General features: G+C 33.5%; 1 protein-coding gene across 10 annotated transcripts in view; it reads right to left on the reverse strand.

The window, feature by feature from the left end:
- LOC131040437 (uncharacterized) overlaps positions 1-23,642 on the reverse strand; it is a 110,456-nt gene that overhangs the window by 19,192 nt on the left and 67,622 nt on the right. For 3 of the 10 annotated variants that reach the window (XM_057973359.2, XM_057973356.2, XM_057973355.2), the window contains exon 2: positions 13,121-13,197. The gene's annotated coding sequence lies outside the window, so the exon portion shown is untranslated. Of the gene's footprint in view, positions 1-13,120; positions 13,231-13,314; positions 13,425-23,642 lie in introns of those variants that run through there. The other 7 variants (XM_057973350.2, XM_057973357.2, XM_059207225.1 and 4 more) reach the window with 3 other exon arrangements.

The raw sequence follows: 23,642 nt of genomic DNA on the forward strand, positions 1-23,642 counted from the left end.
AAGTTTAATAAAATATCATCTAATTTACTTTCAATTTTATCTTTATATAATTATGTGAGATTTTTTTAATTTAAATCGATAAAAGAAATTGTTTTATTAACAAAAGTTGTAAAAGAGGTACCATGATTTCTCCAAAAGTGGAAGCAATCCTATATAAATAATCTTAGGATCTATTTTATGGAGTCAATTGTCCATGTGATGAGCAAAACAATTAATAAAACAATTAATACATGACAAATTGGAATGTTATCCTATAAAATAAGAGACTCCATTTTTTAGTTCTTAGATTTTTGGTGGCTATTTTTAGGGTGGGATTAGAAATTTCTCCCACCGACTTAATATTTTTTGATATATGGTGTCCTTAAAAAACATGTGCAGTTTTTTTAATATTAATTGTTGCTAAAAAAATTCATGGACCATGTTATTGTCAAAAGGTCTTGATAATTCTAAGAAATTCTCTAATCAAACTTAATGTTGTTGAAGTATTTGACGTTGCCAACTCTTTTTCCCCTATTTTTGTATGGATTGAATTGTGTGATAAATGCTCTTTACAATGCCTTTTTTCCCCAATGAGTGTATGGATTAAATCATGTGATAGATAGTCTTTATAGTAATGCATCAAATTTAACACTCGCCTTCATCAAAATCATTTCTATTATAGATAGTTACTCAAACTATTGTCTATATGTATGTATCTCAATATATGTATATGTATTTATGTATGTATTTAAATATGTAGATGGTTTATGTATCTCTATTACTTTAAGTCCATATGGTGTGGTTCTCTTTTATATTAAATAGTTCTCGACTTTTTACATTAGCTTTGTCTCAATTTGTTCAATTTTTTGTTTAAATTTATCAACAATCTTAATTCTATATTAACTTTTATGTTTAAAGATAACATAAAGCTTTTCTAATATAAGGAGGAAAGTTATTGTAAGGGTAAAAAGTGCATATCCTATAATTTTTCTTTCCATTTTAGACTCACTTTGACTTATTTGTTTTACATGTATTATCAATGTGTAATTTGTATAAAAGTTGGTAAATGACACGATCTTTAACTAAATTTACCTCTACAAATCTTAAGGATTCATATATAAATTGTGAATTCCCCATTCCCTAACTTGGGTTGAATTTGTAGCTATGGATTTTAACCTAATTTGGATCTAAAACTATGGGTTAAAACTTCCAAATTCATATTTAATTGTGGACTCAAGTTGACTCATTTCCAACTAACATTACTTGCTAACTTGAAAACAAAATTTTCAAATTCACCTGTTAAGGTGATGTATAAAAGGGAAAACCCTAATTCATTTAAAATGTCTTAGAGGAGACAGCTAAGACTTAATATGAGAATAATTAATCAAATGCTCAATTATACATCGAATTATTGAATAAAAAAGCATTGGCATCCATACTAATATGCTTGAATTAGGTGTGTACATGGATATCTAAAATGTATTCAACCTTGTAAAAAATATTGAATTAATTCAAATATTTGACTAAAGTGAATAAGTGAAAGCAAATCATCTCTCACTCCTAGTACAACAAGCTCTACTTGTCTCTCTTAACACCATCGAATTTATATAATAAAACACATACATTTTTATTAAAAATAAGTAATAAATTGAAATTAAAAAAATCAAAACTACAACTATTAAAAAATTAAAAAACAACACAACATATTTTATAATTTATCAACAAATGTTTGATATAAATTAAACTACTAAATCTATAAACAAATCTCAAAACATCCTCTATATTAAAATATTCTTCAAGAATCCTATTTATTAATATTAACACTTATTTATAAATATAATATATTATATTTTTAACTATATATTTATTACTCATTTACATTAATTTAACTTGAATATTTATATAGATGGCTTTATTCCCTACCTTAGACAAGTACGAACAGCACGAGTGGGAACATATACTATACGATGTCCTTAATCGTTTCAATAGAATCTATTCAAATATTTTTTTAAGGTCTCCGAAGTCAATTCAATATTAAAAAAAAAAATTAATCGGAGTAGAAGTTTCCAAATGTAATATCCTATTTTCATAGCTACTCACCCAAAAATAGTTTGGTGGCAAGAATAAACTTTAAAAATAAAAATAATTTTTTTTTTTTTTTTTAAATTTTCATTTTTTTTATTTTTATTTTTTTGGGTGACAACAGAGATTAAAGAAAAAAGTATTCTCATAACCATTACCTTTATAGGTTGTCGGTTCACTTTCTTAAAAGTTCATAGATTATATATGTAGGGGAAGGGTATCAATAGTCGTTATAACTAACTTTGTGTAGTATATTGGATTTTGACAAAAAAAATTGTTATCATTATATGTAGTTTAATTGCTTATACTATTGTTTTGGTTTTTTGATAGTTACGGAGAATATCGAGATCGTTTGATATGTGCACAATGGTCAAAAAGTAGTCATTTAGAGGTTTCACCAAAACCTACTTAAAGATGTCCCAATAACAACGCACTACAACCACCTCAAAAATTTGCACAACTAATCCAATACATATTCTGTTAAGAACCAAAACATTTTCCTCTAATAATTGTTTTTACCAATATTTATGCACAAATGCCCTAGTAATCGTGCGCTATGGGTGCCAATACTTATGTACAAATTTTAACTATCGGAGGTACAAGTGAACATTTAATAATCATTTTTTAGGTTTCTTTAAAGTTAGTAATTGGGGGGTTGGATGAGCAACGAGTCAACGATTATTGGAACATGGGTGGTAACTAGACCCCTTCCCCTAGTATAATTTTGAAGACAGGGATGAAATTCTTTGATTATGGTTTTTTAGCATGCACACACACACACACACACACACACACACACACACAGAGATATATATATATATATCATAAAAATGAAAAAAAAAACAATATGGTGACTCATGTACCATCACCCATTTGGAATTGATTTCTTAAAGCCACAATTTTTTCCATGTTATTGTAAAGCTTGTAGCTTGTCTATTAAGAATGCTAGCACCAAAGTTATGAAAGTAACCATGTTAAATCTCAATTAACAATTTTTTTTATTTTTATTTTTTAAGTTCATTGGGATTGTGCTTTCCAACTTTGTTAAAGTGAGTTTTTATTAGTGGAAGAGCTTCCTCCTTGCTATGTCTCATTAACCTTGATAATGCTAGGTCATCACCACATAACTTTTCAACTAATTCTCATAATCTCTTCAAGGGATAGATAAACAATTGTGTGTATTGGTATTTAAATAGAATATCTCCAATCCATATGGATTGCACAAAGAGAGCCACTATCTTCGAAGCTTCATCACTACTCATATCTTATCTCCACTTCAATGGTGGACTCATCCCCCTCATCCCCACCCCCTTCAAGAGATATACTAGACTTCAACCACCTTGCGACCTAAGGGTTCCTCTTGTACAACTTAGAGTTTGTTTCCACCAACTTCACATTGAAGCAAACCATCATATTGCTTAGAAGTCTCATATTTACCAAATATGCTTTTGGGTACCAGAAATCAAGAAACATTTTGTATGTAGATGCACTCCCTATTATGAGATTAGAGGATAATTTTTTGGGCTCTTTAGAGATTTGATTGGTTCTTTATAAGCTCTCATGGCTTATGAGAACTAAAGATGTCTTGCTCCTTCTTGTAAGAGATGTTTGACCTTTTAAAGGCACATCTACCAAAGGGGTTCATACTACATTAATTCAGTTCTTATTTTCAACCCTTTCACTTCATTACAGAGGTGTTCCCTAGCCAACTTCCAAATTCATATTATAGGTTTATGATGTGTCACAAACCTCATGACAACATGGCTTCATACCCATCACACACTTTTTTGTGGTCTAAAATTTTTGAAATGTTACCTAAGTCCTTTAGGAATAGTATTTAGTTCATGCTTTCCTCTATTGTATTGTTTTCTTTTTGTTTTGTATTTTTCTTCGGATAGACCCTTGCACTCCTCTTGTCCTCTCGAAATTGCATCTCTTTCAATCCTACAGATCAATTTTGGTCTTTCATGAATATTAATATATAAATTAAATTAAATTAAATACTCGTGGCCCTCCCCTTATGACAAGAAATGAAAAATGGCACATACTACATTGATTGGGCACCAAAATTTGTGACAAGGAATGCAAAGGTGATAGGTGATCTTGCTAGCACTTTCATATATATTACCTTTAAGCAAACCACTTCCCCTTAATATAGTATCTTTGTTGTTTTGATATATATTACCTTTAAGCCAATCACTTCCCCTTAATATGGTAACTTTGATGGAATTGTAATTTCTTTACACAAGCTCAAAATTTAAAATATAAGGTGCATTTAAAGGTTAAGAATTTGGTCCAATTTATTTCCCTTCATAAAAGCAATTGTTTGAACATATATCAATAGAAGAGCCCCCTCCCACAATCAATTTAACAACAAAATTAATTGCTTTATAACAAGTTAAGAGAGGTATTGGGAAGATGGGCAAAAGTAAAACATGTGACATGGATGGGCTACAAGTAGAGTAACTAAAATGGGTAGTAAAAAACCCAACCCCTCTCATTAAGAAGATATTCCAAAAACACCATTCAACATGGCTTCCCCATGCTTGGAAGCACGATTGAGCATAGAATGAACATGGTAAAAAAAAAAGATAAGACAACAAAAGGACAAGTATATTTTAGACCAAAATATTCTACAATAGATCATAGCATTGCCTTGGTCATATCGTTAAAAAATATGGAACCAAAAATGGGAGCTTATTGTTGTTTTATGGACCTCAAAAAAGCCTTTGACATGGTTCCTATAAGTAAATTATGGATTAGAATGGAGGATCTAGGCATATCAAAACAATACAAAGCAAAAACTCAAAGGCTTTATGAGGAGGTTCAAGTAAAAAATAGAACTCAAGCACATCTCAAGAAAAGTTTTAGGAGTGACATAGGGGTTAAAAAAAGATGGCCTTTATCCCCTAGGCATTTATTGATGAACTAGAAGAGTGGCTAAATTGCGAGGGGACAACATTCTTTTAGGAAAATATGATGTAAGTCTTTTTTTTGTACACACATGATTTCATTTAGATTACAAGATTTGCTCATGGGTTGAAAGAGCAATTAAAAGCTTTAGAGAAATTTTAAGGTGGTGAGCATGCAACTAAACATCAACAAGATGAAAATCTTGATCTTCTCCAAATCAACAAAAAGAAACGAAAAGAAATTAGTTCCAAACTTTTTTTTTATTGGGGTGGTGAAGAAGTAATGTGGCACAAATATCTTGGGACAAACTTCAACTACAAGCTTAATTGGGAAATATGCATAAGAGAATTTTGGAAGGGGTTGGAGAGCACTTTTTGAATTGAAAATTGAAGTAGAGGCTGAGTTATGGGATTGAAAAACTATAATGGTTTTATTTAGGTTATTAGTGATTTTGTTGGTGCTTTATGGGTGTGAAGTGTAGGCTAGCAGCACATTAAAAATAAAATGGAGATAAATGAAAAGGACTTTGAAGCACCTGATTACAAGCAAATTCAAAAGAAAAGTGCCAGTTCCTAAAATGTTGCCTCTAGCAGAAGTAAAAGCAAGAACCTTCCTTGTTGAGTTAGTGGATATGGTTCAGCTCTTATGATATCTGAAAAATTTGGGCAAATGGAGGCAAATAGATGGCCTAAGATTGTTGCCAAAAAATAATGAGCAAGAGAAATAGGACTTGGTTGAAATAAACCAATAAGTGGATAAACAAATGGACAATCAACTTTGAATGCATACACAAATAATAACAGAGACATGTAAAGGCATTGTTATGAATAAATTATGTATAGTTATGTGGGAAAAGATGAAATAATATCTTGATGAACATAAGCCTACATTTGATCACCAACAAAAGGACTGTATGGGGGCAGATATCATTTGGAGAGCAAAGATGCTCATAGCCAATGTAAGAAATAATTCATATCTTCGATGTAAAAAGGGAAGATGGACAAGACCAAAATAAGAAAGGGTGTAGATGATATGTATCTTTTGCACGTCTGAGGTAGTTGAATCAAAAAAAAACTTTATGTTAGAGTGAAGCTTATACTAACATTCAAACCAGATATGTAAATTCGTTAGCAATAGTTTCTTCACAAGATTTGCTTAGATAGGATAATATTGAGAAAATAAGAGAATTTTTCATTAAGATAATATTGCAAAAAATATAAAGTCTAAATTAGTTATCCCATTAGCTTCCTTTTGCCTCTTGGACATTAAAATCCTTCTATTCTAAAAAAATGCACGTAAAAGACCAAAAATACAAAATATAAAAAATGTAATCTGAAATTTTTTAGAAATCAAAATTGTTGAGTCTGCCTTTTTCAGGCCAGACAGAATTTGAGCCATAAACCAGCCTACCGAGTTTGTGCTGAGTCCGACTCTGCTAGCGTCATCAGAAACATTGCTGGACGATAACTATGATATCCTCTAACAAGCAAGGTTAGGTAGGGTGACAAGGCTCCTCTGTGGGATCTTGAAGAGTGGGATTTCAAATGGCATTCTAGATTATTGTAATCATGGCAAGAACACATTCATATTTGCTACAATAGTGATGTCACGATCATGAAGGAAGTCTAAAAATCCTTTAATTAAGGTGGAGAGTCTAGTAAACTAATCATACAAGAGGATTGAGATTTCAGAGATAACTTCTTTCCTTCTGGGCTCTAATAGTGGGAACATGAAGAAGTGAGGTACTAATGGAGGATGCTGTGATAAAAAACAAACACTCACTCTGGAAAGGTATAGTAGGCTTGGTATATTCCCCATGTTGTGGCTGAAAATGTATCAAAACCTACAAACATTCATACAAGAATTGTGGCATCTCATAAAGGGATGAATAAGACAAGAAAGAGGATGGCACTATTCAAGGTTAAAATAGCATCTTCACTGAAGATAAAATCATCAATAAAACCACCAAGTACATTGTTGTTGGAACTAATAAGCATTTAAGCGAGAAGTTGGATGAACTTGCTCTCAGCCATATAGGTCCTAAAGGTGAGAACCCTCTCTTTTACCTTCTAGCCTACTCATAAAACTGTTGGGAGCGTTTAGTGGTTTAAGTGAGTTTGTTAGTATAGGCCGAGCCTTTTTAGTTTATCTTAATCCTATCTGGGGTAAGGAAGAGGTCTAGGAGGTCGATCATGGAAAAAATGCATGGTATCTCTTGAGTAGATAGGCTAAAAATCATTATTTAAAATTCTTTGAAGGACCTGTTTATGGTTTTAATGGGAGCAAAGTTCAAACAGTAGATAAAATAAACAAACAACAAAACTAAAGTAAAGACAATTAGAAATAGACACATAACATAGTGAATTATGTGGTTCATCATTAATGACTATATTTATGGAAAAGCAGGGAAATATCTTTACTCACTATTTTTCCTTCATCCTTTTATACAAATGTTTCTCTTCAAATATAAAGAGACAGGAAAGAAATAAAAAGATAAAGAAAAGGAATGATCAGATGACTGTTGGACTTCACATTCTCAACACAAAGAACACCTAGAAGAAGATGATTTTTGACTTGAAAGACACTTCGCACGCAAAAGTGCTGAAAATTTAAACCCCTCGAAACTAGTCATTGGCCTTGATAGGGAGAAGGCAGAAAGTTAGGCTCTGCAATCTTTGAAGGATGATATTGGTTTTTGATGATTTGGTCTATGCAGCCTATTTCTGACATATTCAATAAAATCAAGCAGATAATAATTGGGGGAAGTCATTGTGTCAAGAAAGAGGACCTGTAGGTGAAGAAGGCTAATTGCATGGCACTTGCTGTTGGAAGACAACCTAAATAAGACATGGACAATACAAAGAGCTGTAGTAGTGGCTCCTTCATTGCCAGAACTTGGTTGAGAGATGAGAAATGCTGGAAGTGGAGGGGTTTTGGCTGGAGAATCTGAACACAAATAGATTTGGTGTTCTCTTGGTCTGATTTTACGATTTTTGTGGTATGGTAATCTGCCTGATAGTGCTGGAAATAATTTCTACGTGGGAAATAGTGGCCTATGTTTAGACCTAGTCCGTTTTCTGTTACTTGTTCAAAACAGTGACTTTTATCGCCTGTTTTATGGCCTTCGTGGGAGAATCTTACTGCTTATCTAGATTTATGGCCATCTTAAGACTTAAAAATGCTTTCTCAAACAGGAAATCTTCTAGATCTAGGAATTATTTACCATAGATTATGCTGTTATTCTTCTTATTCACGAACATTGATTTTACCCTTTTTCTACTTAAAAAAGTATAGAGAACTGTGATTAAAAATATGAGCCATGTCAATATTAAGATACTTTCCAGACTACTGATTTATGTCCATGCCATTTACCTACAAAATAAATAGTAATATATCTCAAAAGCAAGCTAGTTTATTAAATTCTGAACACCTATTGGACCTGCTCTTCGATTCGAAGGTTCCACTTTACAATTTGTGGCTTGGAAGAACTGAAGAACAGTCGACAAGTGCAATTAACAAACTAGGCATTTGGTATGACCATCCATCGATATAAAGAATAAAACTCAGATCGTTGCCTAAATACACATTAAGGAATTTGTGGGTCTAGAAATACTTTCTTCTTCTTTTGAATCATTTTTAGTTTAAAACTACGGCCTTCAAGACAGATTTTTGGTTGCCTGTTGTGTCACAGAGACAAGGATCTTTAGGAGGTTATCTCATTCAAATAAATAAAGCCCGAAATCAAGCTCCAGATGACCAATATTCTTCACATTCTTTTTAGAATGTGTTATTTAGTTACACTCTTTGCATGGTCATACTCCCTGGTGTTAACTTTTCAATTTATTCACATCCCAGTTGATGTGTATTAAGCATCACCGAACATCACAGTTAAATCAGAAAAATACAGTGTTCGGGGGGCGCGTCCCCCGTCAGAAACGTCTCGGGGATGGGGGATGGGGATGCGATGTCCCCCGTCGTCCCGCCACTGCCACTAAAGCGCCGCCAGGATGCGGAGACATGGAGACATGGAGGCGTCTCCTAGGAGACGTCTGGGCGTCTCCCCGTCTCTCGAGGGACGGGGAGGCGTCTCCCGCGTTCCCACGTCAAAGCTAACCAAAAAAAGCAGTTTTTAAAAAACATGACTTTGGGGGGGGGTTAAGGGGTAACCCTAATTGGACGTGGGCCAATAGAAAAATAACACCTGACACCTTTAGAAAATAATAAAAATATTTTTGGCCTCGCAGGGCACTGCCCTTCAACCCCGCCCTGTATCGCAACAGGGAACGCGCAAGGGGCGCTGCCCCTTGACCCCAACTTGGGGGCACTGCCCCCAAACCCCCGTTGAAAAATATAGGGGGAAACCGCGCCAATAGAAGTAGGGAAAATTTAACCTCCGAGTCTGATTAGGCTCCATATAACAACACAATTAGCATTGAAGAAATCTTGGTATTTAGATTTAGTATTTCAAATTTCCTATAGTCTCATTTGAAATGTAATTCTTATACTGTAATACTGTCATAAGTACTATATGTATATGTATAACTATATCAGCACCACCACCCCGCCACCGTCCCCAAACTTAGGCCCTTGGTCCCCGTCCCGGAAACGCGTCCCCGCATCCCCCATCCCCAACGCCCGTGGAACACTGAAAAAATACTTTTGATATACATGTTTTTTCACTTAATTCCATGTCCTAACAAAAATCTTCTAAGCCTCCAATAACATTGCATGAAATTATCCGTCCAACATTCTTAAGTCAATTTAACAGCCTATCCATTCAATTTTTCAATGTTCAGCCAACTACTTGCTACCTTTCCTAAGTAACCTTTCTGGTTCCAAACTAAATAAGCTGCTTTTCACAGTTTTCTTAAGAAATCTATCCTGCCCAACCATGCATTGTAACGTGCCTTAACTACATGGTTCTCTGCCTGCCTCTCACAATCCTCTGATGGATACAACTTGACACTTGTACTGACACGTTTCCACAAGTACATAATGAGAATTATTTTACATTCAACTGTTTTTATACTTCTTCAAAGTCTTCTTGTTTTAACTGTATAGCACCTTCATTTTTTATGGGAATTACTATTATTTTAGATTGCCATTTCCCCTTACCCTATCTCACAAGTCAACCTCCTTGCATTTGTCATCCAGTCCAAGTAGAGCTTTCCTACTAGCTACAGGATTCAATTACCTCCTGATGAAACTCTTCCCATTTATAAAATATTGAATTCTATTTATTTTTACATAATTCTCCGAGAATCATAACTTGGGTTAAAAAAACTCACGTACTGTCTCTTTCGTAGACACCAGTGAGCACAAGAATTAAGTATTAGCTGCGAAGCCTGCTCTATGATTAAATTTTGAAAGTTTAAGTAATCCCAGTAACAGATGCTCGTTTCCGACACTATACATACAATGAGGATGAAAGTATACCTCTTTTCCTGATTCAAAGAATTATGACCTAAGATATTAATATTAAGGTTTTGCATAAACTTTTAAACGAAAGCAGTGGCTTGATAATAATGGAGAATGAGGTCCGAGAGACGAAGCAGTTATGTCTGGACTTGGCAGAGTACAATGAGTTGTGTGGTCCACCAGGATGGAGCGCTGAGGGTAGCAAGTGCTCTAACAATTCCTGAGATTGGGATGGATGGTTTCAACCTTTCAAGGATGGCTTCAACCTTTCAAGGTGGCTGAGAGGAAAAGAGTGGTAGAGCCTAGCATGAAATTTAGCTTGGTGGGATAGGATAAGTATTGTATACTTTTCATGTTTAATAGTTCAGATGGGATCAACCTCACTACCTCACTAGTAATCGAAAAAGCATCTTTTGAAAAAGATATTTGTGTGGTTTTAGGTTTTATAATTTTTTTCTATTTTCGCTCATATTTTAAAGTACTCGTGGTTTTCTCTTGCTTGAATTGCTTGAATTATAGTGTATAAAGTGACAATTTATATTTACACATGCTTAAAGTTGAAGAAAGAAAGTTTTATTATTGTATTGTATATGCACTGTTTCTATTGTAACTTCTTTTCTCTACAAATAAAGCCCAGTGTGAGATTTAGCTTGGCGGGAAAGTGGAGGATTGGCCTTCTGCAAGCCCAGACATCCCCAACATAGAGGAATGCCAACAATCCTCTGAACCTGGTGAGCCCTGACGCTATGGCCTGCATTCAAATCACATGAATTGGTGGCTGGCTGGACATAGGCTCATGGCTGATCTGATTTGCAGCACTATGCCATAGTCTGGTGGGAGTGAATATCTCGAGGCTTGCGGGGGCATTCCTGGTCTATGTGATACACTAGATTTTGGTGGACTGAAGACAACATGTTTTGGAGTGATCAGTGGCATTCTTTGCCCCTGTAACATGGAATTATGAGCCCATTAATAGAATGGTTTGGGACCTAGTTTAGTCGAATTCTGTATTTGGAAAACAAATGTCTTTTGTATTTGGATAGATCTTGCCTTTATTTGGATTAGGGGCCCATAAATACTACCCTAGCTTTGCCAATAAAAATAAAAATAAAATAATGGAGAATGGAATATAATCAGCTTATCAAAAGACTCTTGCGATTCTAACAAAATCTTGATGATTGATCTTCTGATAGTACCATGAATAAAATAAGATTGCTAGTCTAGTTGATTCGTCAACTAATGATCGGTATTATAAACAAAACTTATTCAAAATAGTGACATGCAGAAAAATAAGAACATGTACAAGAAAACATTATGAAAACTCAACCAAGATATATTCTTTCAAGAATATAATTTGTTATTTGGAAATATAAATGCAAATGGAAAATCTAAAACTCGTTGGTTCAATGGTAGTTGATCATACTAGTCGATCCTAACAATGAAGGAATGAATGAAAGATTTTAATAACGTCTACAAGACCAAAACAGCTAATGGAACCCAAGAATAGCACACACCCCAGAACATAGCACCAAAGCTTTAAACAATTTGTTACTTCCTCTTTAGATATGCCCTTCGACAGTGAATTTTGATCAAAAGATTTACTATTTTGTCCAGCTCAAACAAAATACTATTGTCTGTTTTTAAAATGAAATTAAGAACTCGCATTGGACAACACCAAATGAAAGGGAAAACTTATCAGAAAGCAACATCTGAAAAAGGAAGCATGCCTCGAAAAGCATAAATTCCACATGTGAATTTTTATTTGTGATGCTAGCTAGTTGCCAGCCTCTGTGTCAGACTCACCGTGAGCACTTTGACAAGAAGACAGATGCCCCAGAATTCATTAGCATATACACAACATTCTATACTCGGTCATGGTCAAAGGAACACAAAAACGAAATGAGATCCAAGTGGGCTATAGCATCTATTAAATTCAACCCCTTTCTCAAAATACATGGTAGAATGAAACCCCATCCAAATGTTGGAACAACAATCCCCATTTCGGACCACAAAGGACCTGGTAAGTCGGTAGAGCACCCATGATGTTAACGAGCGTCTTTAGGCTCAAATTCTAGTTGGTTCGAGAAAATAAATTAAAATCCAAAACCAAAAGTTTGTTCTCAACAGAAAAGGAAATTGTAATTTAAAAACCTACAAATCTAAATTGTATAGATAAAACATAAAGTGGAATAGGCATATACTCGGACAATACAGTAGGCTTTGAGCAACCCCCAAATGTAACAAAACATTATATGTTAACCCAATATCCATTGCAGCACAGGGGCACATAGTTCAAAGGAAAAATGAGAAAAAGAGGGAAAAATACAGTTATGTCGTGTCCTGTACATCAGAAACGAATTCCCAATTTCATTTATTCACTTCTTTTTTTTAAAGCAGCAACGCATAATTGGATTACCCAGATTCGTTTCTAATTCAAGTAACTCGTACCCCAATCCTAATAGTTTAGGCTAATGTTATTTCACCACATTGAACAAAATTCAAAGGTATTTCTATGGAAAATCAGTCGGCCACTGGTCGTAGAATTTCTTTATTGGGTTTTTCGCCACAACCACAAGTGAACGTATAACACAACATACACGAAAATCAATCCTGAATTATTAAATACACGAAGAGAAAAGTAAACAGAGCACCATGGGTTGATCTGGATGTTCATAACAACAACAAAAAATATATTAAAAAATATAAAGACAAAGGCCCACGGTCTCACCTGGTACAGTTTACGGCTGAGAAGCTGTCCAGTTGTTGTAGCAGCATTAGCATTACTCGAATGGTAGCATATTTTGGCTGAGAAAGCAAAGCTGATATCACCAACACAATCTGTATGAGAGCAGACAGTGAAGACTGCGAAAATGAACTGTATGCGAAATTTATATGTTAGACTCGAAAAGTAAGAATACCAACCTTTGTTTCCTTTTAAGAAAACGATTAATTTTTTTACTGTGTGCTGGTGTCAGTTTATTAATTTTGCATGAACGGGAATTCTTCTAAGTTCGATGGATGACCACAACTTCAACAATTTAGTAAGTTGACTTGGACAGCTATATGATAGAAAATTGCCCCGAATAACTCTTGTACGGAACGGTGCAGGTGGACTCCAATATCTCGGGAATGAATCTGCACCTTACACTGTATGAGAACAGACTAAAGAATAATTGGGTACCTTTTTCAGTTTCAAATTTTTATAATTTTTTATGTTTTTTTGACTGCAGGTTTGGATTAGCCTTTTTATACTATGTACTGCCTCAGGTAAACTTTTTTTACTAATATGTAGTGTGTATGGGAGGGGAGATTAGACCTTGTGATCTATTGATGTTTTAGTCAATAAAATTTGGACGTGATCTGTTATATATTCAAATTATATAAAATTGTTATTTTTTATTATATTATATTTATAAGAATTTGAATTTTTTATGTTTTTATTTTTTTATTAAAATAAATTGAAAGTTTGATGTATGAAAAATTAAAAAAAATAAGTTGAAAAATTAGATAAATTATATCCATCATGTCAAGAAATCTATAATTTTTAATCCTATACTAACAAATATGAAACATGCACATATAAAAACAAATTCAAAAATATAAACTAATATACAAAATCAAAAACCATATTCCAATCATGGTGGTATTTATTTTCTATGTTCCAAGTCTACTATAATGGAATGGGGGCATACATGGATATTATAGATCAAAGAAATCTTTGATAAAGATGTGTCACTATGTTTTGATTATACACTAAATAGATATTATAGTTCAAAGAAATCTTTGATAAAGATGTGCCACTATGTTTAGATTATGCCTTCTTCAAAAAGATATGTATGTTAACACTAGTTATAAAGATAAGGAATCTTGCATTTACAAGGACCTTTGATCAATCTTAAAATAAAGAAGTAAAGTGAAATGTTTTGATTTAAAGGTTTTCAAGGTATATATAATTGCTATTAGTTTATTTTATGTGTAAATTTTGTAAAAATATTTTATTTATTATTATTTTTTAATCATAATTGTATTCAAAAGACTTTATTTTAAATTTAAGAAATATGTGAATGTGAGAGAGATAATAAAGACATTTAAGAATATAAGGAAGTTTGAAAGTATCTCTAATAAGATTTCTAAGATTGAAAAGTAATATAGCATTGAAGATAATTGAGAAATGATATGTAATGTTGATTCTAAAATATTTATACAATTATTTTTATAGATTGTTTATAATAATACAAACTCTAGAAACCTAAGATTTTAAATTTCTACCTTTCAAAAGAAGGATTTTATTTTAAAACTAATTATTTGAAGAATATAAAAGCAAAAGAGTTTTTCAATTAATAGTTCATGAGATGTGATCCCAAACATTGATTAGCATTATTTTATATGAGGGCATTTTTTCTTTCATATTAATCCTCCATGATTGACATACCACTTAAATTATCCTAAATATCAATAATATTTTGTTTTTAAACGCATAGATCCTAAAATCTTGTTAACATCATTATAAATTAAAGCATGAAATACTAATTGTATAATATACTAAAGAAAAATTAAAAAATTAACTATATTTATTCTTAATTTACTAAATAAAATAAGATTTACAAAATAAATACATGAAATTATAAAAGCTTAAAGTTTTAAAAAAACGTAAGGGTGAAAGTGTCCATGATAATATGTTTTTTAATCATCTTTCTAATATTTGATAAAAATGTCAAACATGTGTTTGAGATTTGATAAAGGTTTTGAGCTTGCTTGTGTGTGTCACGTCACAAATCACGTTTTTAATCAGTACATGATAGTTTATCTTGTTTGCATTTATTGTGCCAAATCAAATATATCCTCTAACCCTTAGGCGATGTGCTTTTTCTTTACAATGGCTACTACAACAACACATGTATGCAACTAAAGATGATGGTGATCATAATACCTTATACAAAAGCTCACAAATTCATCCTAAAGACGTTCTAGGATAATGGATCTACATTTGAGGATTCCTTGATTTTAGTTTATAAATCCTTGTGCTTGCTTTCAGCAATATTCCCTTGTTGATTATTTTGTGGAATATGTTCCATTTAAAAACATGTTAAAATATGGTAAAGGTTATTTTGTTTAGGTTTTCTAGCCTAGTACATTCCCTTGCCATTGACAGACATGGACCCTACTTTATCTACAACAACCTACTTGTCCTTTCTCATTAGTCTAAGAATTTTTTTGTTTAATGAAAGCCAAGCTCAAGATCCTAGTTTATATTGAATTTTCTTATATGCCTTTACCACTTTGGAGTTTTGTTCGCAACCTTCTTAAGTCTTTGGGTCATTTATATGCCATGAACAAAATAAGTATTTTTCTTCCCACCTACAAGGTCAATTTTGCCCAAGATTCAAAAGAAAATATTAAGATTCAAATAGGAGAAAAATACTTATCTCAATGTGTACTTCACAACAATTTTGTCACCAAATTCTTTTGATGGCAACCCACTAAACATTAGATTAGGAATGGACCTTTGGTAGAAAACACCCTTCAAATTTTAAAACCCACTAAGGATAATGACAAAGCAAAACCATCATGAATGACTCAAACAGATGGATTACAATTCATTCTAAAATATATCTTGGCCTAATTGAAAAATAGAAAACATTCTTGGACTAATTTGGTCACTACTAGATTTGTTTTAATCCTTCTCTTTTGAACAATGTTAGAAGAAGGTAAATAATTGCAAAAATATTAGCAAATTTTTGAATTGAATATATAGGATACCTTATAGCATAATTGATCATTGGGAAGGATAAATAAAGAAATGGGAATCAAGATCCCAATCTAATTATCATAACGATGTTGTTTTCTTTATTCTCCTTCAAGGATTTTCGAATCAATGAAAGATGGTCATCTCCAATCATTATTATCGATTGTGATGGCATGACTTCACAGATTTGAAATGTATATATTGAAGGATGATGATGAATGGTGATGCATTGAAAATACCAAGGCTTTCTTGTGGAGGAAAATGGAAGCAAAGAATCCTTGAAGACCCTCGTTGGGTATGATCAATAGAGCCTATTTTTTTTTCTTTTTTGGGGGGAGAAGGAAACTAGCATTTAGAGGGTTGATATCATATGTGCAAATTGGTCATTAATTTTGTCATTGAGTGTGGTCTTGTAAGGTAGGTGATAAATAAAGTGCTAGACTCTAACTATTTGGAGGCAACAATTTCTAATGTAGTGAATTTTGAAGTTGCCTCCATGTTTATTTTAAATGTTTCAGAATTTGTGAAGGGTAAAAGAAGTGGTGAAACTTGTCACTTGGAACATTATGAGGAGAGAGTTTAGGGGAATTAAATGTTGCTCTGGACTATATAGAGGCAACTATGTCTGCAATTTTCTTGTTGTAGGAGGGGAATTTTACAACATGGTCTATGTGGCCTCATTTAAAGAACTAGAAGCTAAATTCTTATTTTTATCTAAGGAGACAAAGAAGATACAATCCTTTACAATAGAAGGTGACAAAGAAGGCAACAATCCAAAGTTTAAATTATTTAACATGACACAACCTTTTAGAACCCTATCCCCTCATCAAGGCGATACAATAGCAAGAGAGCCCATAAAGCGACAAATTTCATGATAAAAGTTGTTAATGTGGTTGGTAGAACTGCAGATGATGAGGCAAGAGCATCAAATGCAAGCACATAGTTGTTCCCCATGGAGTTATCGATGATTTAGACTCTATGTCTAGGTTGCTTTTTGGCTTGTAGTTTCTTCAATTTTTGTTGATACTTCTAATTCATTTTATCATCTTTGGAGTAGTCAAGGTTGGACCTTCTTGAGTTTCAAGTAGGGCCTCCATAACCAATCTTTTTAGTTATTCTAGCCATAGAATCCCAATTTATTTAATATTTTCATACTTAAATGTGATTCTAGTTTACAGGTTAATATAATGGGCAAGTGATCCCACGCCCTCAATTTACATATTGAAAAATTCTCTTCAATAAATATTGTTTAAATTATTTAATACTAAAATGGCCTATATAATATTCTTTATGGACTCCATCCAATGAGAGTCCCCGAGGTTATAAACACCTATTGTAAAACTACACTAACATCACATTGACCAATAAATAGTATATTAAGAAACAAATCTACTACCACACTTGGAGGCTACCTAATATAAACTACTAATATGGTGATCATTACAAGCTAGCAAACTTTTATAGTACTACAAATCCAATTAATTTATTTGACCAAATGTGCATTAAATTATGTATTAAAAAATAGTTTATTATATGGTCACACAAAGTAGCAATAAGTTGTCATAGTTTCACCAAATTTGTGTTTAATAAACCCTAAAAAAATTACTTCGATGCATGGGTGCATGGTGTAGTGACAATTTGTTGTGGTTCAACCAAATGTACATCTAAATATCTCTAAATAAGTTATCATAGTTTGACACCAAAGTTGTTTTATTTGAGTCCTTTTAGGGACATGGATGAGGTCCTTCATTTATAACCTCAATAGCTAGTATTGATACAAAAGTTATAATGACTATATATATATTTTAAAACATAAATGATAAAATTAATTTATTTATTTTAAACATATTATATTTTATTTAAAAATTGTATACATTTAAAATACCTAAAATTAATAAATTTATAAAATATCATTTGAACATAAATGATTACAATAAGTTTTCTTCAGAACAAAATGTTATTCTAACAAAATAAATTTCATCCAATAAGAAGTATACATAGAAAAAATAAAAGAACTAATATTCAATTCAAGATTTTTATAGAAACGTTAGATGGAGAGATAAAGGACCCTTATGGAAGGTTCTTTAAACCTAGATTTTCAAAAAAAAAAAAAAAACCTAAAAATAACTTTACCTGATTTTTTTCAAAAATATAAAAAGCTAATCAAAATGTATGTGAAAGCATTTTTATAATATGCGCATTTCATTTATGCCACACATCTTTAAGCATAATTTGCATTAATGACTTTTAAAAAAACCATTTTCACTTTGTCCTTAGTGCTAGAACTATCCAAAAACTCCAAAGATCTACTTTATAAAATAAACCAACTCATGCTTTGTTCCTCACTAATGATTCATTAAGTTTTTTTGTCATATAGTTGTAAGAAGTCTTCATAAAACTATTGTTTCTCAAGGTTTCATTTTTAGAAGGCCTTTCAATAATTTCCAAGGTCTTGATAGGTTGGTTTCTCCACTCTATTCGACTTTTAGATTTGATTAAAATTGTGATAATTGTCTAATTGTTGGTAGTTGTAACCCTACAAGTTCCATTGAAGAAAAAAATATTTGTCAAAAAGAAAATTAAAATTTCTAAAAAAGTTATATTTGAAGATCCCAAGTGATGAGTAATAGTTACACCACTCCAGAGTTGGTAGGTTATGCATTCCATTCTAGTTTAAAAGAACATGTAAGACAACAACTTGTTAAGCATTGGTAAACAAGGAAATATGAATAAGAGAGAATGACATCTAAGAGATAAGAAACTAATATATACTAGAGAAACCCACGTTGGGTAAAAACTGCAAAATTGAAATGTGAATAATAAATAAAAACTCTAATCTTTTAGATCAAAGTATGACAATTGGTAGCAACATGCTCTTGACTTGGCTCAAAACAACCCCTAAGAACTCTCAAATTGACCCCTTGCCTTTTTTGTCGCAAGAGTCAAAGAAACAAAGAAAATTACAATAAAACCTCCTAGTAACTCTCAAACATGCATTAAAAACATCTAAGATGATTAAAAAACATCCCAATAAAGAGAAATATAACCTTACAATTTTTCAAAGAAATGAAAATATTGAACAAATGTGCCAAAACAGAGAAAATACAAGAAATGAACATTGAACATTGTGAACTATAAATTATTTTTCACCACCTACTACGGATTATGATTTCACCATTATGATAAAGAAGAAGAAAATTGTTTCAAATTATCTCCTTCTCCCAAAACCCGCATTTTGATGTCACATACCACTAAATACATGTTTTAGCATTCAAGAGACTATTCCTTGTTCCAAAACATACAAAGAAGGACAAAAACTGGATTCTTTTACTAATTACTAAACATCTCATCCTGACTCAAATTTGCATTGCAGAAAGTCAAAACACCATTTGCAAATGACTATTTGCTATAGTAAAGAACGTGAAAAGATGTTACTAACTACATCACAAATTTAAAAGGATCCCCTAATATCTTGAATATGTTGAGTAAACTAAATTTAGTAACAATAAAATCTTCCTAGTGCAACCCCCTCCATTACCTTTTATAAAGGCTACTCCTTAAGCCCATATGGTGGGGATTCACAACATCTCTTGCAAAATCTAGATATCCCAATTCATCAATGGGTTCACTTTCACCTCACTATATTCGTTACTAATGAAAGAATATTAGCAACGAGATTAAGTCAATTCGGACACAAGGATTGCGTCATCAAAATAATGGATGTTAGGTAATTCATTAACCCTAGTATAGATATTTATTTTAAATTTTCTTAGCACTCTAACAACCTCTAACAAGTAACCAAGAGTATATTCTTCCCATTCATACTAACATTGACAAAGGCTAGTGACAAAAAAGACTCCACAAATCTATAAAAAAGAGCCAAACACAAGCCAATTGTGTACACTTTTATTGGCTTTCATTCAACCTAATAATAGGTCTTATCAAACTAAATTTAAGAACAAACAATTTTCCTAGACTCACTCGAGGCCTTACCAAGCTATTATAAGATTATCTACATGTTGAATTTACCTTCTCATTTGCTCATTTGAAACAATCTAGGAAACAAGCAAACGATTTATTTTGGCCACTAATTTTGCCAAAATTTATGTAGAAGACATTAAGGAGATTGGTGTGAGCCATATATCCAATAAATACAAATATTGGAGTACTATAAGTCAATGCACAATAGCTATATGTTATTCTAGCGTGCTCTTATCATCAATATACTTGGCATTAAAAATAAAATACCCTTAAGGTAAGAATTATATCATAAAAAATCCCTTAAGACAATCACTACAAGGAATATCATGCTATGGGATTCAAATTTGATAGCTCACACTACCTTTGCTACTCATAAGTAGTTATCTATTATCAATGCTCTATGATTCATCTACAATTATAGATGTCTGCTATTTATAACCACTTATCAAATAATAGTAACAAAGTGTAGACCTTTTATAAGTATGGCTACTTAAGCACTAGCTATAACTTGTTCACAAGTGACCCATTATAAAAGTCGTGTACATTGAATGTGTGTTATTTGTAATGCAAGTTGTGTGTACCACAAGCCAAATACTCCATAATACCATGAACATTATAATATCATAGATGTAGGTGCATAACATTCCACCTCTTAAATATTTTTCTCCCTTGAAACATAAGAAGAGACCAAGTGTGAGTATTTGCAAATCTATATACACTTAACAACTCTAGCTCAATAACCCATCCATCAATATGTGACCTAGATAGGTAATAAAACTTGACGATTCCATGATTCCTTCGCATTTCCCTAATTCCAAGCTTGTCCGTAATTATTGTTCCTCTAATATTATGCATAAGTAAAATTGTTACTCTTTTCTATTCTAAGTATTTCCATAGCCATTACTCTTTAGATGGCAAGCAAATACTTTGTGTTTATTCCTTTGATTCTATGTATATCTATAGTCATTACTACTCTAATCCTCCATGATGTCTCCATGATTGATGTCCTCATGCAAAATGGATATTTATATACAACAACCTTCTTAGCTTTTCTCCTTTCATTTCCAAACTTTTCAACATTATCTTCCACTCACTACTTTGGATCTTGAATAAACAAAGGGTATTATAAGCTTCATTTGCACTTGGAGTATCCAAGTCTTCATTGATACTTTTCAAAATCTTCCTTGTGCTCTCCTTCAAATTATTTATTGTTCTTTTATGTGCTCTTTATTAGATCACTCCTCATTATATTCTTCTAATTGTCCTTGTCTTATTATGATCTTATGTATATTATCTATTGTCTTCTTTAGATTAATTGAAATACACTTTCTACTCCTTGTCAAACTCTTCATTTTATTCTTCATAATTCTTTTCATGCTCTTTTGTATCCTTCTCCTCATGTTGTGATAAGCAATACCTCCAAGATCAACTTAGCTTTCCCATTCTAAAAACTAATTAACTTCTTTACACATTGATGTTAACAATTTATAAATAACCTAAGAGATCCAAAACAATATCTAACCCATTTTAGAAAATAAAAAGAAAATTTGACGACAAAATATTCCATACTTGAACATTCTCACAAAAGATGTGTGACTCCATGATATTTCTTTGTTTCATCTTGCTATCCCTTAAACAATTCCAAGCTAATGAATCTATAAATGCTACTAGACTTATGGAAACTGTTATCACAAAAGCTTGCACCCTTGTTGAGCTATCAACTCAATAACCTTGTGAAACATGGAAACAACCCCGAAGTGTGGGACCTTGCGCAAGGGGGTTGAATCTCCGAAGAAGGTCGGCTTCCTTCTCAATCCAGGTGCAGGTGTTGAACCAACTCAAGACTTCAAAACTAACTCCTAAGCCTATCCTAACAACTTGCAAAGGTAAAGGGAAGAGAGAATGCTTGAAATAGAAGGAGGTGATGCACCAGGAAGAGATTATTCCTCTCCCCACCGAAATGACACAAAGAATTAACTGGAACACCCAGGAGATGCACAATCTTCAGTTGCATGAGTGACTCCAATGCATGTATGGAGGTTAGAATTCGCTAAGTGTCAAGAGGGGAGAAGGATTCCCACAAGTCACGGCCAGAAAACAAGTTAACACAACATATGTGGAGAGAAAAGCCACAAGACATACACCTATGGTGAAGGTAAGAAAACATACACAACATACATAGGTTGAAAGAAGGCAAGAATGGTGGTTTTCAATTAATTATAAGGCCAATGGCCAAACATACAGTTGCATAAATGCAAGATAAATACAAGAGAAGTGGGAGAGCATGGAATAGCTCAAGCCAACAGGGAGAGAACCCTTTACAATGAGGCTTAACAACCTTTATATAGAAGAGGTTACAAGGGTGATCATGACCCTTGCATGTCAATCTGGAAGTGCAGGTAAGTGCATGCACTTGACTTGTACATGCAAGCAACCTAGCCATACCACAAAGGGCAACCCTGAGAAGGTGGATTGACTGACTTTCCAAAGTCAGAGCATGCAGTCATGACACAAGTCACCAAGCATGGCCCCGTACCTCCCTTGATGGAAATCCTGCCAAAAACATTAAATGCACCCTTGTGGCTCCACAAAAGAAAGTGCATAAGTCACCAAAACTGTCAGAGCATTTAAAGCCTTGAGTGTTGATCACGCCATCCAGAAGTGTAGCCAGTCGAAAGGAAGTTCGGGGACTTCGGAAGCTCGGGCTCCCGAAGTGGGGAAGACAAGGGAAAACTTCGGAACCTCGGGCTTCTAGAGTTTCGGGAGAGAAGAAAAGAAATGCAGAAAGGAACTCTAGAACCTTGGGGTTTCGGAGTTTTGGAGAACTAGAAGAAGGCTAAGGAAAGAACTTGGGAACCTGGGGGTTTCGGAGTTCCAAGGTTGAAGAACTAGGAACTTGGGAACCTAGGGGTTCCGGGGTTGAAGAACTAAGGAACTTGGGAACCTGGGGATTCTGGAGTCCGGGGTTGAAGAACTAGGAACTTGGGAACCTGGGGATTCTGGAGTCCGGGGTTGAAGAACTTAGGAACTTGGGAACCTGGGGGTTCCGGAGTTTCGGTGTTGAAGAACGAGGAACTTGGGAACCTGGGGGTTCTGGAGTTATGGGGTTGAAGAACTAAAGAACTTGGGAACCTAGGGGTTTTGGGTTTGAAGAACTAGGAACTTGGGAACTTGGGGGTCCTGGGGGTTCTGAAGTTTCGGGGTTGAAGAACTTAGGAACTTGGGAACCTGAGGGTTCCGGAGTTCCAAGGTTGAGGAAGAGAAGACCTAGGAACTTCGGAGACCTGGGTCACCGAAGTTGGCAAGACTTAGCAACTTGGGAACTTCGGGGTTCCGAAGTTCCAAGGCAAGAGAACAAGAGACCAAGGAAGGGAACTTCAAAACCTCGGGGTTTCGGAGTTCCGGGAAAGAGAGAGGAAGAGAAGGCTTGGGAAAGGAACTTCCGACAAGACAACACTTCATACTTTATGATTCCATCATCTTCTCTTGGATCAAATTGGGGCAGCGCTGGTCCATGGAACAT

Source organism: Cryptomeria japonica, chromosome 6 (genome assembly GCF_030272615.1).
Source record: "Cryptomeria japonica chromosome 6, Sugi_1.0, whole genome shotgun sequence".
Classification (NCBI taxonomy): Eukaryota; Viridiplantae; Streptophyta; class Pinopsida; order Cupressales; family Cupressaceae; genus Cryptomeria; species Cryptomeria japonica.